The sequence below is a fragment of the Magnolia sinica genome, chromosome 4, assembly GCF_029962835.1.
Source record: "Magnolia sinica isolate HGM2019 chromosome 4, MsV1, whole genome shotgun sequence".
Classification (NCBI taxonomy): Eukaryota; Viridiplantae; Streptophyta; class Magnoliopsida; order Magnoliales; family Magnoliaceae; genus Magnolia; species Magnolia sinica.
The window spans coordinates 114,353-124,945 of NC_080576.1; positions in this window are offsets into that span (position 1 = coordinate 114,353).

Below are 10,593 nucleotides of genomic sequence, written 5' to 3' on the forward strand. Positions count from 1 at the left end.
CGGACCCCAGTCGTGCCCGTCTCCCTCTGACACCATACCGGACTCTCAGCCGGCCACTGGCCCCACCAATGGGCTTACACCTGTTATACCACCGATTCTAGAACAGAACCGTGCGTCCTCCTCGACGCCATCTGTACCTCTGTCGGCTCCCCCTACTGATAGGTTGGAGCAAATGATGTTATTGATGCAACAGCAGCAGGTACAATAGCAGCAGCAGCAGCAGTTTTGGCCACCATGGTGGGAATTTTTGCCCAGAGCATGGGTGTGGCTACGCCTGCTCCATTTACACCCCCTGCTGGGAATGCAGGTGCCAACGGCCACCTTGAGCGATTCCAGCGCTTACGGCCCCCTACCTTTGCGGGTACTCACAGACCCGAGGAGGCTGAGTATTGGCTTGACCGCATCTCTAAGATACTAAAGCCGCTGCACTGCACAGAGCCGAGCAGGTGGAGTTGGTCACCTTCATGTTCGAGAAGGAGGCCAGCTTATGGTGGGATAGTGTCCTCCGTACTGTTGCGGTCAGACACATATAGACGTGGGCAGATTTTGAGACCCGCTTCCACGAGAAATACTATCCCATCACCTATCGCCACGAGAAGAAGAGTGAGTTCCTTCACCTCCGACAAGGAGGGATGACAATGGCTGAGTATGAGAACAAGTTCACGGTGTTGGGCAGGTACTCTCCATTGATTCTGGCAGATGAGACGATGCGTATGCGGCGTTTTTCTGAGGGCTCGCGACCAGATATTTCCTCGAAGATGTGCTGCGCTAGCATACCTAGCTATGCTGAGCTAGTGAGCATGTCTATGAGAGCTGAGCAGGACGGGGACAGGCAGTCCCATATGCGAGCACCGATGGCTCCTAAGCTGCGACCAGAGATTCCAAGTAGACCATTCCTCGTGAAGAGGCCACAGGCAGATTCGCAGCTGAGGCTGATGGCTCCACCTGCCCCTGTGAGGCAACCTGATGTGTGGTGTGCCTACTGTAAGAGGCCAGGCCACACGGAGGTGACTTGCTTCACCAGGATAAGGGATAGCGGCTTTTCACCGCCCCAGAAGATCAACCGTCAGCTTCCCCAGACTATATCACCACCACCTCTACACTCAGCACCAGCTCATCCATCATTCTGGCCACCCGTGCCTCGATCTAGGCTGCCTCAGTGACCTATGGTACCTCATCCCAACCGTTTTCAGCAGGCTCGAGTGCACTCACTTACAGCTGAAGCATCAGAGGCAGCACCTACGCCACTTATGGCTTTTGATGTTACGGCACATATCCAAGGTACTCCAGTCTTTATATTAGTGGACACCGGGTCCACTATTTCTATCATATCATGTGCAGCAGTCAAGCGGCTGGGGTTGGAAACTAGTCCTATGGTTGGGGTGAGAATCCTTACCGCCACAGGAACTTTCTCGGATGCTACCAAGATCTGTAAGGGATGTTCAATAGATGTAGGGAGTGGGACAGTGCTCCTCGACTTGATTGTCACCCCATTACATCATTATGATGTCATTCTCCGGATGGATTGGCTCACAGAGGTGAAAGCAGAGATCAACTGTGATACTAGAGTGGTGACAGCCTATGGACCAGAGGGCACAACCTTTACATTCCCAGTACAGATCAGTTGACCCTATCGCATTGATTGTTATGCTTCCATGCTGGAGGACGCTCATGGTCCAGCGCCAGAGGACACTCCTGTGGTTCAAGAGTTCTCAGACGTATTCAGGAAGATACTTGGACTACCCCCTCAGCGCGAAATTGATTTTACGATCGATCTAGTGCGTGGTACGATATCTGTATCTCTTCCGACCTATCGCATGGCTCCGTGTGAGATGGAGGAGCTGAGGAAATAGATCGATGATCTGTTAGATGCAGGCTTTATATGACCTAGCGTGTCTCCATGGGGATCGCCTGTGTTATTTGTGAAGAAGAAGGACAATTCACTGCGATTGTGTATTGATTATCGCAGGTTGAACCAAGTGACAGTGAAGAACAAGTATCCCTTGCTCAGGATAGATGATCTGTTCGATCAGTTGAAAGAGGCATAGTATTTTTCGAAGATCGATCTACAGTCAGGGTATCATCAGCTGCGCGTCAAGGATGAGGACGTGCAGAAGACGGCCTTCAGGACTAGTTTTGGACACTATGAGTTTCTCATAATGTCGTCCGGCCTTACGAACGCACCGACCGTGTTCATGGACCTGATGAATAGGGTATTTCGACCATTTCTGTTCCGATTCGTCATCGTGTTTATTGATGATATCCTGATATACTCTAAGAGTCGGGAAGAGCATGAGGAATACCTGCGAGTAGTCTTTGATACTCTGAGGAAGAACCAGTTGTTTTCTCAGTACAAGAAGTGCGACTTCTGGAAAGAGGAAGTCAAGTTCCTGGGACACATAGTGTCCAGGGAAGGGATAGCTGTGGACCTTGCCAAGGTAGCCGCAGTTCAGGACTGGGAGCAGCCCAGTTTAGTTACTGAGGTGATGAGTTTTCTTGGGCTGGCAGGTTATTATCGATGATTCATTCAGGACTTCTCCAAGATAGCCAGACCTTTGTCTTAGTTGACTCGGAAAGATCTTAAGTTCGCCTGGAATGAAAAGGCAGAGGCAGCTTTTCAGGAGCTGAAAGACAGGTTGACGTCTGCCCCTATGCTAGTATTTCCAGAGCAAGGGGTCAAGTATACAATATACATGGACGTATCTCGCGTCTGTTTGGGCGGTGTTTTGATGCAGAAAGACAGGATTATTGCCTACCTATCGCGACAGTTGAGGAAACACGAGGAAAACTACCCTACGCATGACTTGGAGTTGGCTGCCGTCATCTTTGCCTTGAAGATCTGGAGGCATTACCTCTACGGAGAGGAGTTCGAGCTCTTTTGCGACCACAAGAGTCTCAGATACATATTCACTCAACGGGACCTGAATATGAGGTAGCGGCGATGGATGGAAACTTTGAAGGACTTCAAGTTCGAGGTTTCTTACCATCCCGGTAAAGCCAACCTTGTGGCTGACGCGTTGAGCCACAAGAAGACCATAGCATTTGAAGCTCCGCTAATGGTGGCAGAGTGGGACATGGTAGAGTTTGTGTAGGACTTTGAGCAGAAATTCATGGTGGAGGAACCATATGAGGGGATCGCACATATTCAGGTGCAGCCCCTCATTGATGGCAGGATTATCGTGGCTCAGGCAGACGATGAACTATTGGCAAAGATGAGAGAACAGGCTAGCAGCGACAAGGACGCCGAATGGAGAGTTGGTACGGATGGAGGCTTACGTTACCGTGGCCGCCTATGCGTCCCGAACTTCCCTGACTTAAGGAAAGAAGTTCTTGAGGCCGCTCACGATTCTAGGATGGCTATACATCTAGGCAGTACAAAGATGTATCGTGACATGAAGAGGTCGTACTGGTGGGACAATATGAAGGCTCACATAACAGATTACGTGTCCCGTTGTCTCACGTGCCAGCAGGTCAAGGCAGAGCATCGCTAACCTCCTGGACTACTTCAGCCCATGCCCATAGCAGAATGGAAGTGAGATTTCATCTCTATGGACTTTATCTCTGGATTATCGAAGACGAGGAAGGGTTATGATTCCATATGGGTGATCGTGGACCGGTTGACGAAATCGGCTCATTTCCTCCCTATCAGAGTTTCGAACTCTGCAGACGAGTTGGCTAGGTTGTACATCAAGGAGATTGTACGTCTGCATGGAGTTCCCTTGGAGATCGTGTCGGACCGAGACACGCGATTCACATCTATCTTCTGGACTCGTATCCAGGAAGCGATGGGTGTGAAGTTGAAGTTCAGTACCGTGTTCCACCTACAGACTGACGGGCAGATGGAACGAGTGAATTAGATCTGGAAGATATGTTGCGAGTCTGTGTACTGGATTTCAAGGACAGTTGAGATGACTGTCTTCCTTATGCAGAGTTCGCCTATAACAACAGCTTCCAGGCGAGCATTGGCATGGCTCCCTATGAGGCACTGTATGGGCGCCCGTGTAGAGCGCCGCATTGCTGGCCAGAGGTTGGCGAGAAGAGTTTGATTGGCCCAAAGTTAGTTCAGGCAACTTTAGAGAAAGTCGACATCATCAGGCGCCGACTTCTGACAACGCAGAGCAGAAAAAGAGCTACACCGATACGAGGCGGCGACCGCTAGAGTTCGAGGTCGGAAACCATGTGTTCCTTAGAGTTTTCCCTATGAAGGGAGTTCTTTGGTTTGGTAAGAAAGGGAAGCTTACGCCTCGATTCATTGGCCCATTCCAGATACTTGATCGAGTGAGGGGGGTAGCGTACCGCCTTGCCTTCCCCACTCTACTCGTATGCGTGCATAACGTATTTCATGTATCTATGCTGAAGAAATACGTTCCCGATCCTTCCCACATTATCAAATGGGAGCAGGTACAGTTGAGCGAGGACGCTACATATATACTACGGCTGACACGTATCCTAGACAGGAAGGATCAGGTGTTGCGTAGCAAGGTTATTCCACTTGTGAAAGTGCTGTAGACGCATCACACGGAAGAAGAGGCTACTTGGGAGACAGAAGCCGAGGTTCGAAAGAACTGTCCTTAGATTCTCGAGGAGTACCAAAAGGTACTAATTTTGAGGATGAAATTTTTCTTTAAGGGGGTAGATTGCAACGTTTCGAAAAAATCCGTACAAAGACCCGAGTACCACCTCAGGTAGAAATCACCCAGGACCAAAACCTTTAGAAATTAGGTTAATGTTAGCAAGTGCTAAACTAGAATGCTTATAAAATTAGCACTAATCACTTTAAATATGATCTGCAAGACCCAAACCGTGCAGTATCATTGACACTACGTTACCTTGAAATCTAGAATCCATCTTTAAACCCGGTTGCTCTCTGGAGCACACTGAAACTCCGTATCGGACCTGAACCGCAAGTCGAAAGTCCAATTACCCCAAAACTATAGGGATATGACCGCATTACTGGACTTGACAACCCTCCCGAAAATTAAGTCCTAATTGTGTCTAGAAATGTACAACTTGAGCCTAGAGCAAAGTGTGTGAGAAACGTGAATATATTTAGAAGTAAATTTCGAATTTAAGTAATCTGAGTCGTGTCACTTGCGGGCCAAATATAAGGATTCAGACCATCAGAATCTGACCCAAATACACCCTCGGATCAGGAGAAATGTCCCACACATGTCAGTGTACTTGTGGCCCTGATCGAGTACCGGTGACCGTTAAATTGAAACTGGTCTGCCACGGTTGATCTGTAAATCTGATCGGAACAAAAACTTAGCCTGACCTAGATCTATGGTCAGAGAGCTTAAGTCCGATGGAACATGGAAAAGGGGCCACCAGAAGTGCTTCGTTGGACCAGAACAGTCCGTATTTAGATATAACCTAAGTATACCTTGGCCCTAGGGCCATTTCCATCAATCCTGGGCCTATATAAGGACCTTAAACCCTCTCTCTCTCACCCCATACGAATTTGAGAAACCTTAGGGGAGAGAGGAGAGAAAAGAGAAGGAAAAAGAGAGAAAGTAAGAGTGAGAGTTGGAGATTCTTCCTGAGATTCGATCCCGCTATTTCACGGACTCAACCACCATTCCTGTATCGCTATACAGGCAATTCCGATTCCGTTCTTAGGTAAGAAAACCTAACCCTAATCTGTTTTAGGGTTTCAAATAGTGTAAGTTATAAAATAGCTAACCTAATTTATGCTATAGGTTGTCAATCCACTGTTGACAAGACTGAGTGTCTAAAATGAATCCGTTACGCGTTTACCGGCGTAAGGTGCGGACTATAAACGTATAGGTTATGGTGTTCAAGGCTTTCAATGTCGATTAATGGTTTATTACTGATATGGGTGCTATTTCACATGCCAAGTGCGATGTCTGTTTCGCTTTACGTATATATATAAACTTTGTTGGGTATATTGTAATCCGTGTGTTTGTAGAAATGATCGTATATGTATGGAATTTGAAATTGTGTTTGCCATGATTAATTGCCGTGTATATATGCAAGATGTATGTGTAACAACTCCTTGATAAAAGGATTTGCCCAAATACATGTTATCCCAACATACGTCACGTATGTTATAAAGTGTAGCCTAGGTGTTTGTGAAAATGTCTGAATGAGTGGAGGATTTGCATTCGTGCTCACCATGACAATTGTTGTGGGTATATGGTTGTTATGTAGGCGGCAACCCCTTAGCGAAAGGTTTTACCTTAATACACATTATAATCAACATACGTTGTGTATGTTAAAAAGGTGTAGTTTAAGTGTTCGTAAAGATGTCTGAATGATTAAGTACCGGCATCAGGTACTTTATTTGGGTGTTGAGATAAGATTCTCAACTACCTTGACTATATATATGATTTCCTCCATGCAATTTATATTATATATTCTGTTTTACTTATCAAATGTGCATGTGTGAATTCCTGTGTATATTTCACTTCATAACATGCTTAAATGGTTATAGGATTGAAATTATATGTTTATTACTGCTTTGACTATTTCATACGAATACTTGTTATAATTGAATATGTTTGGGACTGCGATATAGTCCAGGCAATCAGTAACAAGCCCTGATTTGGTGGCTGAAGTTGTTTTAGCCCCACAGGACGTGTTCGATGAGTCCGAGCTGTACTTCAGTTGTCGACAGTGGTTAGGTCACATGAAGTGCTCGTGCACTTCATGTCGATCAATTCGATGTGCGCTCGTACCAGTCGAGCTCGTCAAGTAACCCGATTGACCCGATGTATGTTCACCATGTATGGACGCTACTGCTTGAATCTAAGGTACCAAACTCACCAGTGAAAAATCCCTTTAACCTTGGTACCTTGATCCGTTAAGACTCATGAGCCGGGCATGGTGGTATGGGACACCGTGGTCGAGCTGTCGGCCTACGCTGGGGTGACGAGCCTCCCCGTAGTATCTAGTGAGCAACGCAGCCTCGTGAGCCAAATACGGTGGTATGGGACACTATATTCTTGCTGTATGAAAAGGACTAATAAGAACTTGGTAATCATATTCATGCACCACATTGCATGTGCCGTTTGGCGATGTGTAGAGAGCACGAGGAAGTGACTGACATGCGCGACCATTAGATGAAGATCGCTGAGGGAGTGCAGGCGAGGGCATGCATCATTTATTCATACCATTCCTGCATTAATCAGAGTACTTAGGGATGTTCAATTGTATTGTTTTATCGTTACTGCTTGACTGAATTGATAACATGTTAACCTTTGCTTTATTATTCCACTGAGTTGATCACTCACTCCCACGTTACGGGACGATGTCTTAAACACCAATCAGACCCTGTTGTAGGTTCAGATGATGGCTAGCTTGAGAGGCGGAGCCGGACTTTGAGGATGATGAGGAGGCATTCTTATACATGCAGTATTCAAGCGGGTTCTCATAGACCGTTTTGAATCGACGAGGCTTCAGGGTTATACTTGTAGTAGACTATTACATTTTTGACATTTTGTATTTTGAAATAATACATGTAATTATTGACCTGGCAATGCATACATACTTTGGGGACTTATACTGATTTGTAGAGTTATACATATTTAAGTCGGTCTTCCGCTTGCGTATTACAACTGTCCCTGGATTATGTTTTGTTGATTTGGCTTAATTTTATTCATGTTTTATGTACTAATACAAACAACATTTAATCATCATTAAATTTGTTGCATAAGTGATGCGTTGGAACTCGAGAGTTGGACTTTTACTCGACCCCCGATTTTCAAGGCGTTACAAAGATACATGGTTGAAGATTGAAGGCATGGTGAAGATTGTTAACAGATGCCTTAAATCTGCGCAGCTCGATCGGTCGAGTAGTCCACTCGACTAGTCGAGGGTTGTTCGACTCAAAGTCCAACGACTTGTGTTTTTTGGTGTCCGGGCTGCTCAACCGGTCGAGGGGATGGTTCGACCGGTCAAGGGGGTCCCTCGACCAGTCGAGGCCTCGACTCGAATAGTCGAGGTTACGCAGTTCCTGTGTGGACTGCGTAAATTTGAGGCAGTTTTCAAACTTTTCAGGACTAGGTGCGTAGATAGAATTTCTTAAATTATAAATAGGGGTCTCTAGGGCTATTCTAAAGTATATATTCTAAGGCTTCTTAAAGGATTCCTAAAGGGTTCTAGGGTTATCAAAAGGTGGAGTAAGAGTGAGATTCGAGGTTGTTCGAATCGGGTAAGTCTTCTCTCTTTGTAATTGATGCTTTCATAATAGATTTCTGTCGCTTTATGCCGTGGTTTTTTTCCGAAAGGGTTTTTCACATTAAATTTGTGTGTTCTCTTGTGTTTTCTTGGTGTCATTGTATTGTTATCCTAGATCTAGATCTGTGTGATTCCGCAGGCCAAACCCTAACATATGCAACTCAAATATTATGCATATAGAGCACAGATGGTTAGATAACATGGATAAAACACATGCATCGATGTGGGGCTTGCAATTGTAGTGGATTTCAAAATCCACAAGAAATCCCACAATATTTACTTTTAGGAGTGGATGATATGATACCTAAATTAATCCAATTTTTCGAGATGTTTCCAAATGCCAGATGGAATTTGTATGGAATCAAATACAATTACATACCACCTAATTCCACGTTCCAAACAAGCTAGGAGTTTGGACACGGTAGGCCCACGCTTGTATGGTTATTCATTGTTTTGGGCCACCTGGTAGTTGGATCAACCTGATATCTAGGGCATTCTATTATCATGGTGGGACCACCTTGATCGACGGGTTGGATATTATACAAATACCATGAAGACATCACACACGAGTTGAACGTACAAGTAAGTTGTATTTGAGCTTATCTCATTTTATTTTTATTTTTTTTTAAAGTGTGCTTCATGTGTCCCCCAAAAGAGCAACTAGTCTTCATGCATCACTGCAAAGAGCACTACTTGGCTGCTGCCAGAAACAGCAATTAGAGTGCGACCCTAAACGTAGGTACCACATTGATTTTATGAATTGTAAATCCATGCCGTCCATCTGTTTTTCAGCTTATTTTAATGCATGGGATAAAAGATGAAGTAGATAAAAATTTCATGTATACCACACCATTGGAAAGAGTGGTTACCTTTAGTGGGCTATAAAAGTTTTGGATCAAGCTGATATGTGCTCTTTTTTTTTTTTCTTTTTTTTCTTATTTGTTCATTTCATCTAATTTCTATGTGATCTTATCAACAGGTTGGATGGTCAATAAACGTTACAGTGGATCCTAGAAAGTTTTTAACGATGGCATTAAATGACCATTATTTCTTGTTGTATATCCCAACTGAAATTTCTATCTGCTTCATTTTTTATACTATGCCTTCAAATAATCTTTTTAGAAAAAAAGATGGACGGCGTGGATACACAATGCATACATCAAGGTGGGTCCTACGGTCAGAGTCGCACCCACATTGCTGGTTACGGCGTCGCAGCCAAGTCGCGTCTACTGCAAGTGTAACCATAGAGTCCCCATGCATCGGTACGTGTGGAAACAATCCACCGTCCATTTTTGCTTGCACGCATACGTAAAATGCGTGCAAAGCATTTCACATGCATCAGCGTTCATATTCAGTCCCTCCATGTGTGCCACCATCCAGCTTCAACCGTCTTAAACCTGTCAAAATTTGCCATCATGACACGTGTCACGCGTGCCATCATTCCACTTCAAGCGCCCCCACATGTGTGCTGACGCCATGGTCAGTTTCACGATTGGGGGCCAGCTTGCGTCATGGCGCAGATGTCCCGTCAACTTGCCAAGTTGGCACGTGTGCTGAGGAGCCCGTTGAGAGAGAGAGAGAGAGAGAGAGAGAGAGAGAGAGATGGACCACGTGATTTGGGGCCATCAAGCATGCCGATAAAAAGGACACGGCTTCGGTGGATCCCTGACTGTGGGGCCCACGGTGATGTATGTTCCTTACATCCACACTGTACATCTGTTTTGAAAGCTCATTTTAGTGAAATTTGCCGAAAATGAAGTAGATCCAAATCTCAGGTGAACCATACCGAAGGAAAGAGTGTGAATGTCCACTAAAAACCTTTTGTAGACTACAAAAGTTTAGGATCGAGCTGATATTTATGTGGTCCCTTCATCCATGTCTTTGTGACCTTATCAATAGGTTGGATGATAAATAAACATCCTATTTCCCCATTATTCAATCTCCACAGTTAACTGTGGTGTGGTCCACGGATAATTATATTTGCTTCAATTTTTGGATCACTTACTAAAATGGGATTTCAAAACGGATGGACGGCAGATCAAGGTGGAACCCACGTTCAGGGATCCACCGAGGCCGTCCCATAAAAAGTAGTGGCATGGAAGAAAGTACAATGCCAGAAAGACCCGAGGCGTGCATGTTATCCTCGTATTTCAGTTTATACAGGTGGTCCTATGCTTCAGCGATCCAGGCCGTTGGTACGACGGGCCCTGATCATGGATGGCGATGTCCCTAACGATGTTGAAATGGAGGCATAAATACAGCAACGATCAACATTCAACATCAAAGAAAGGTCCAGTATTGGATAAAGAGGATCATCTGATCTAAAATGGTTTTTTTTTTTTTTTTTTTTTTTTTTTTTGTGGTCAACCACGGTGCATTTCATCCTATCAACGG